Source organism: Pinus tabuliformis, chromosome 2_2 (genome assembly GCF_031772625.1).
Source record: "Pinus tabuliformis cultivar Carrire ecotype Pingquan chromosome 2_2, CPIR1, whole genome shotgun sequence".
NCBI lineage: Eukaryota > Viridiplantae > Streptophyta > Pinopsida > Pinales > Pinaceae > Pinus > Pinus tabuliformis.
Window position 1 is genome coordinate 1,090,090,658 of NC_142300.1, and position 8,386 is coordinate 1,090,099,043.

Below are 8,386 nucleotides of genomic sequence, written 5' to 3' on the forward strand. Positions count from 1 at the left end.
TTAATATAAATAAATAAAACACTGGAATCCAACATGAAAGCTTACGAGATCACCATTGCTCACAGGTTTCCATGATTAACATATCATTCATGGATGCACTTTTGATAGGGGACTATTATTCCTTTGCCTATGATTTCTGGTATGCAAAACGCACAGAATAAAGTCACACTTGCCAGTGTTTCAGGCAGCCTATCAAGGTGATTATCCAGTCTTGTTATTGCCTGTCAGGTAGGGATTTATGTTGAGCACTCTCACATTGAATCAGTTACTTGCAGCCATGCATTTAAGAGTGCCCTTCAGACAGATAACATTGCATCACAGTGCATTCGCAGAAGTTTGATAACATATAGAAATCCGTGTCAAGACAGCAATGTTATATGTACCAAGTTAGTAATTCATCAGGAACTGTAACCACATTTTTTTCAGAAATCAATCAGATTGACAGAGTTTACACATCAGATGCTCGGAATTCATTGGTTCAACTGGTAATGAATAAAAGGTATAGCTAAATTGTTTAAGAACTTCAATCATTTTCTAGAAATCCATATGGATACCCCGTGAATTCAATTGCTCAACTGGAAGGTATACATTCCTTGCCCTTCTTTTCCTCATAAAAAGTTTACGCAATTACCGTTCACAAAACCATTTGCTGTCACTTAGAAATGTTATCAATATTTCGAAATTGACACTTACTTGAATATTCTGCTCCTTCGGAAAAATTTTGCAATTTTGCGATTCCCAAACCATCCTAACTTAACCAGCAACGCATCAACTTTAAGCCACCCAGATTCTAAGGAGGCATAAGGTAGAGCTTAACCGCCGCCTACAATGACAACAATAAAATGATCACCAAATTTCGAAAGACCAAAAATCAGCATGTGATTTACTTACAAGCCTCTATTCAACTCTTGCAAATACTTGATCCACCTAGAATCAAGTCAACAATTGAATTTGCCTTCCTGGACTGTATTTTATTGAAATTATAAAATCCAGTGAGGGACCGCTAAGTATAAGTGCATAGTAGCATGCTGCCAGAAAGTACATTTAAAACGTTTACACACTACGCAACCCTCGGTATAGACAAAATTTATAAAATAAAAAAATAAGACACCTAAAGAAGTACAGAAACTATGCAAAATATACTTTAACATGCATATTTTTTTCCAATGTGCAAAATCTGAAATACAATGTCATAAGTTGGAAAAGCTAGAACATACATTACATGAAGAAGAAAATGCAGAAATGGTGAAGGGAAAACAAGAATGGAAGGAACCGATGAATAAGTTTATGTTCAAGGCTACAAAATTCGTGGAAGTGTATTTGAATCACAGGAAGGATCAGGTGCAAGTGCGGAAATTATACCAAATTTAAGATATGCAGGTGCAATAATATACCATTTTTATATAAGGTGCTTTCAAACTCCGACAAAATTGACACGAACTTGGTCAACTCCGCCAAGTTGGCCACACCCATATTGACTTGGCCAATGGATTGGTTTAGACGGTCAGTTTGGTACCGAATTGCCCAAGTCAAATTCTGATTCAACGGGTTCAGTATCAAACCAGCCCTAGTGGGCGGAGTTTGAACCTACTTGGTCGAGTAGCTACTGAAATCCACTGTGGTTGAATCACGAAGCAAAATTCACTTCTTTCCATTTATTTAATTAAAAAATATTTAAAAAGGCCTTACTAGACATTAAGAATTTCATATCTGGTTCAAAATACAGTATACTTAACCGTTTTCAGGATTTCAAGATTGGTAAGATTGCAACATTTTCATTGGATTCTATCACGTATGAGAGTATATGATTGGCATTTAATTAAGCGCACCAAACCTTTTATGTACCTTGATGTTGGTAGCGTTGAATGTTGAATTTTTCTATCATGGCTTTAGAAAAAATGTACCCTTCACTCAAACCAAAATCATTAATTATGTTAACCTTTTTCTACCAATATCAGACTTGGATTAGGCAGTTTCATCAAAATAGGGTGGTGTTGACTAATGTTCCCGAAGAATTGAGCTAAAGGCAAAAGCTAAACAAAAGGAAAAGGGTGATACTAAAGATGAAGGTCCTAATATAAATGTTCTTGTGCATTTATTCAAAATGCTCTTTTTCAAAATTTCAATAACTCATTTGAAATCATGGTTTGAATCTTTAATATATAATTTTTCATTAAAGTTTAAATATTTTATGTATTTTTTAGTGAACCAAGTCATTGAAATCTGAGTCAACGGTCAACCTAAGTCCAAGTTGATCCTCAACCAATTCCATATATATATATGTGAATTGGATCTAACACAAGTGGTTGAGAAAAGGAGTGTTATCCTCCTTAACCAGGATCAATTTCTTCAAGTGACATGTCTGAGTTCTTAATGAGTAAAATGTTGTATTGGCCTTGAGAACTAGAGAATCTGGTGTACCATAGGGGTTCCGTTCCATCCATAAAATGAGGAAAAATTCCCAATGGACTTCCCTGATTTATGTTTTTCTTAGAAATATATATGTCTGTGTATGTTTTTCTTAGAAATATATATGTCTCTGTATGTGTCGAATTAGAAAACTCCAAAAATTTCAAGAACTGAATAAGAATCTTCATTTTTAAAAATCTTGGTGCCAAAAAGAAACATCACAGAGTCATAATCTACATTCTAAACATTTACGAACAAATCCAAAATGAAATATTACAACATTCAAACAATACAAATTGATATTTTAAATTCAGTGTTTCATCAATCATGTTAATATAAGATAATCTAATATTAAAGTATTAATATATAATAATTCATGTTTCGTAATCATAAAATTAAAATGTAATAATTACAAAAACTAAGCTTAATATCTGGAAAACTGCAAAGTCTATTAACCCCCCAAATTCTCATCGTCCAATGGAACATTATTTCCAGCCATGAAATACCTCATGGTTTCGTTTTCTTGGTTTCCCCATTATCTCAGTATTTCATTAGTTTGGTTTAGCTTTCAGAGCTAATTATCAAGATCTCTATGGAGTGTTCAGTGCAGCTCTATGGAGTGTTCAGTGCAGTCCTGGTATTCTTCCCCGAACAAATAATTGGCTATGCTAGCAAGAAATTTCTCTCGAGGATAAGGCTGCCTTGCTTATGAAATATTTGGGCATAAAATGGACCTTTTCTGTGATTCTTGAATGGGAAAATATACAAGATTCCAGAGTTTTATAAATGTCGGCAAAGGGAAGCCAAAAAAACTTTTTTTTTTAATGGTCTAAAATCTGACTCATGGCATTTTTCAATACTTGTGATATGCTTCAGATTTCATGGTATTTGATGGATGCTCTTCATATTTTGCACTGTTGCATGAGGGCATGCTCCAGGGACATGGGTACTCCAAGAGGACGCATTAGAGACACTCCCTTTTGTCAAAAGTTCAATATTTTCAGGACCAAAGGACAAAAAATAAGAGTGTAAACCTAATGCATGGTTAGATGGACCTATGAGGCACAAATCAGATTGGTTGGTATGCCATTCAGTATCCTTGAGAATGCAAATGATTGTGATTCAGATAGTGGCCTTCCCATGGTCCTTATTCCTTTGTTCAGTAGCTAGATGCAGAGATGTGGGTCACGGCCTTGAGTAGTGGTTCGTTTGTCATCTGATTTGTTCTTACATCAGTAGCTAGAAATGCAATGGTGATAAGTGATTTCTGAATCGTGATTATTATGTTATGTTAATAAGAAATACAACAGTGATAACCGATTTCGAAATCATGATTATTATGATATGTCACATCATTACATGTATCATTTACAATATGTTATGTTAAATTTATGATATGTATGTATTAACATATAGTTACATATAAGATTTCAATGATTTATGTTTCAATTTTCAACTTTTCATATATTTTATTTTTAAGTTTTTAGTACTTTGTGTAGGGTCTCATATGCCAAAGACGACGACATCCCCTGTGACGTTCCAAATTTGGAGGGTGCTTCCACATTTCCCCTGGATGCAATTCCCCACTTACACGTCTCATAAACTTGGTGGAACACTGTTATTTTGTTTTACAGGCTTAGGTCTCTTGCATGGAGAACATCCTTGCCGTAAACAGATCCTGCAGATGTTTCTGCTGCCGTTAATGTATCATGAAGATGCCATTAATGTATCGTGAAGATGTTTTACAGTAAAAATGGATCCAGCAGCAGGAAATATACCCAGCAACAAAAGATGCCGTATCCTGCAGAATCCAGTGTGAATCTATGAATCTCTGGATCTAATCCAGACCGCATCCTAGATCATCAACCAGGTGACGAATCCAGTAACTTTGTTGATGTTTATTTTTAATGTAATTTGAGACCCACCCCGGTCTTCAGGACCTCTACTTCTAGAATCATAATCGAAAATAAAGTTTTGACTCGGAATTTAATCAGATATTTGATCAAGGATGTTGGGCCTTTCAGATAACATTTCTGGGTCTGAATATCTCATATATCAATTTCCTAAATCATTCTGGTTTTCTTGGAAAAAATATAATAGCAAATATTTTCCTTTTTATATTTCAATGGACTCGTACGCTGAACAGTCTAGGAGGAACCGTTTTTGTCTTCTAAATAAGGGATTATCATTACCAGAAACAAAATATTATTAATATATGTTAATGTTTTGACAAATAAAAGCTTGCTTACCCCCTCACAATTGACATGAAATATTCATACACTTGTTGTACTGAGAGAAGCAAGGTGTGTTATAACTTATACAGTTCAGTATGACTGAAAAGTGAGATGTGTAATGTCTGTGCTTATTGCTGATGTAACATATGGCACAAGTCAACCCAATTGACTACTTTCAAAAAACAAAAGACAACAACCTAATATGAATGAGATAGGTAACATATACACTTATAAATAAAAATACTAAAAAAAACTGCAATGGCTGTATATATGTAAAATAATATTAAATGACACATGCTTCCAACTTAATTCAGATAATTTTAAGCTCCACGAGTTTGCATCCTAATTTCTTTTTAACTTTCTCGATGCTTAATAGCTCCAGAATTAACATAAATCTATACTAATATATCAAGTAGTGATCTGAAACACAAATATAATTTTTTAAACTATTTAGAAACTAGCATAACAAAGTCCTTTTCTATTAAAATAGAAAACTGAGCTCCAGTGACATTCTCAAAGAAAATCTATTGAGCTAAACAAAATATTGATAAAGTAAAACTACATAACAAAATGTTGATAAAGATAGAACTACATAACAAAACATTGATAAAGATAGAACTACATTGCATAAGCTGAGGATCGAAACTGCCGTCTGGAACAAAGAAACATAAATCCTATAGCCACACAAAACATATATACTGCAGATACTGCCGACTTAAAAAATATATCGACTTGTGCTGAAAAAATAAAAGCATTCGATAAATTTATCAAGGAATATTTTTGTATTTTACCAGTGCAAACCCTCCTCCTATAGGCACACCAAGCATAAAAAGTGCAGATACTGCCGACTTAAAAATATATCGACTTGTGCTGAAAGAAAAGCATTTGATAAATTTATCAATGTAGATTTTTGTATTTTACCACTGCAAACACATTTAATCCGAAGAAGGTGTGAATAGACAATTTCAAGAACCACTGGTTTTTTCTGATTTGAACCTTGATCTCCCCCAGGTCAGAACCAACAATTAGCCACTGGACAATGACCCACTTAACTCCTTTAAATTGGCAGGGTCCAGGGTTTATAAGGAGATAAGATCTGTAATATAAATGCACCATATTCATTACCCAGTGAAATGAGTTCAAACTCTATGGCTACCTTTAAGGTGTCAAGTAAAGCCTGTGGGAAAAAACCTTGGCCAATAACTCCATGGAAGGTTTTAAAAAGAACGTGAGAATGGCTTGGGTTCATAATATGTACACTTGGCACCTCTTCATTATGTGCACCTGGAATCTCATCCTCAAGTGCAATATCTTTCAGTCCCTGCGTCCAGGTGTTCCCACGCCAGCCTTAAAGCCCTTCCCTGAATTGAGGTAAGTTTAAATTTTAAAATTTGATAACAGGGCATAATGAGCGACCGGTAACTGTCTTTTATGTAGATGTATGAGCTTTTAGAACAGTTCAGAGTCTAGCAAGGAGATCTTTTATGGTCTTTTGGAGATATTAGTTTGAAGGACCAATCAGTTGGATGGTCTTAGAGTGCAAATGCATATGCAGCATAAATTTTACTTTCTTCACAAATGGAAATTTTACGAAAAATTATTCCAAAAGAAAAATTAATAATAAGCCATCAATTAAATAAAAAAACACAACCCTCATAGGGTGTAAAATAGCCAGTGAATGGTGAACTGTAAAGATACTCTCTTTCTGTAATGGTAACTGGTTGAAACTCTCTTTCTGCGGTAATTGGTTGAAACCAATGTGTATGCCACCCACCTGACCTAAGTAAGAATGCCACCACCTGACCTAAGTAAGAATCAACCCCATGTCACACTAGTAAAAGACCCACCTAGTTGTAAATTCTTCTTATAAAAAAAATAAACAAATAAAATACTAAAAAAGCTAAAAACCTTACTCCCCCGTAACATCAAAATATACACAGATATTAAAAAGTTGAGTTTGCATTCTTGTGAAACTCTAAGTTCCCCACCATTGATAACATCAAATAGACACAGATATTAAAAGCTTGTGGAAATGCAAGCTTGATCAATCCTGTGAGACTCTAAGATCCCCACCACTAATAACAGAGAATAATGGCGACCAGAGAAACAAAAACATACAGGAAATAAAAATAAGCTTTCTTCCTCGTACTATCAGAAAATGCACATATATTAAAGCCTGTGGTAATGGAACCTCGATGTGAAACTTGCCATTCCTGCCGTTGGCCTAAGGTCAATTTTTTTCTTTATATTGATGATAAGGTGTAATGGGCAATGGTTTAAATAAAATCCCATATGAAAAAGAAAAAGCCTTCTACCTGATAATACCAGAAAATGCATATATACATATAAAGAAAAGACTGTGGGAATGGAACCTTGGTAATGCGTGAAACTTCCTTCACTGCAATTGGGCTAATGTAGAGATTTTAAATTTCGATAACAGGGGATAACGACGCCGCTTAAAATAAAAACCCACCCCAAAAAAAAGCTCTGTGTCTGAAATTAATTCACCGATATTCTGTGAATACCTTAGCTCAAAAAATATGTGAATAAGTGTGTTTTTCAAGGATATGAGTTCGTGAGAAATTCTAAGCTCCGCCCACCCAGCTAAATATCGAAATGGACTAAGAGAGAAATGTATTGAGATTTTATAAAAACTGTAATAAAGCAGAAATTCAAATGTAGGTTGAAGAATATATATTTTGGACTTCACGAAACAAAAAGAACAGTAAAGATCAACAGTAATTACTGTTAAGGCATTTGAGGCACCTCAATATCTGAAATGAGCGATTCTGTGAGCCCACATTCCATCAACCGAACATTTCATAAAGCCATCAACAACCACTAAAAGAAAAAGAACAGTAAAAATCAAGGGTAATTACTGTTAAGGCATTTGGGGCACCTCAATATGTAAAATGGGTGATTCTGTGAGCCCACATTCCATTAACCGATCATTTCACAAAACCATCAACCACTAATCATCTTGGTATACATGAGATCTTTTCGAGCTTCTCAAATGAAAAAGGAAATGCAGGTGCCTTAAATGAAAAATGTCTCGCAGCTTCATATATACATAACATAACAAGTATGCCAACTGGATTTAGCATCCCTTACCATCTATTTAGGCCAATGTCCGCCGCATGACATCCATTGCTGGCCTCGAAAATAGCTCCCAATAACCAAATTCCTGTGTTTCTACGGATTAAATAGCGGAACATGGTAGCTTTTCACTCCAAAAGACCGACAAATCAATCGAAAATTTAGCAGTAACGGGCGAGTGGAAACAACCAATGACAACAGTTCCCTCGTGTTGGTCGAAAACGCTTCTTCCTTGAGCGGAGGCGATACTTTTCGTGTTGGTTAATCTAATGCAAATTTTTAGGCTCCTCTTAGGGTGAGAAGGTAGGTTTTTCCATTCCTATCGCTGAAATTTAAATTTCCAATGAAATTAATCTGCTTGTAATAAGGTTATAAAGTAAATACTTTCGAGGTAGAAATTTTCTCAAATTTCTGAGTCTTATTAAGTTTTAAATTATTAATATATTTTATTATTACACTATTAAATATATATTTATTTTTTATTTTATTTGTTTTATCTTTTATTTATATGATTTATGGTTTTTATAAATGGTTGATTATTATATAGAATATTTGTATCAAGGAGATTTATTTGGAATGATCACTTCATGTCAACTCAACCACAGAGCCTAACTTCAAGAGCATCGAAAGAATTGAACTTGTGATTT

At 34.4% G+C, this 8,386-nt stretch overlaps 1 protein-coding gene across 7 annotated transcripts in view; it reads right to left on the reverse strand.

Moving 5' to 3' along the window:
* LOC149197188 (uncharacterized) overlaps positions 1–7,954 on the reverse strand; it is a 154,958-nt gene extending 147,004 nt beyond the window's left edge. For 2 of the 7 annotated variants that reach the window (XM_089405759.1, XM_089405760.1), the window contains exons 1-2: positions 7,755–7,952; positions 694–823 (exon numbers count right to left, since the gene is read on the reverse strand). The gene's annotated coding sequence lies outside the window, so the exon portion shown is untranslated. Of the gene's footprint in view, positions 1–45; positions 295–693; positions 824–7,409; positions 7,518–7,542; positions 7,686–7,754 lie in introns of those variants that run through there. The other 5 variants (XM_089405763.1, XM_089405761.1, XR_016254745.1 and 2 more) reach the window with 5 other exon arrangements.
* Between the last annotated feature and the right edge of the window lie 432 nt (positions 7,955–8,386).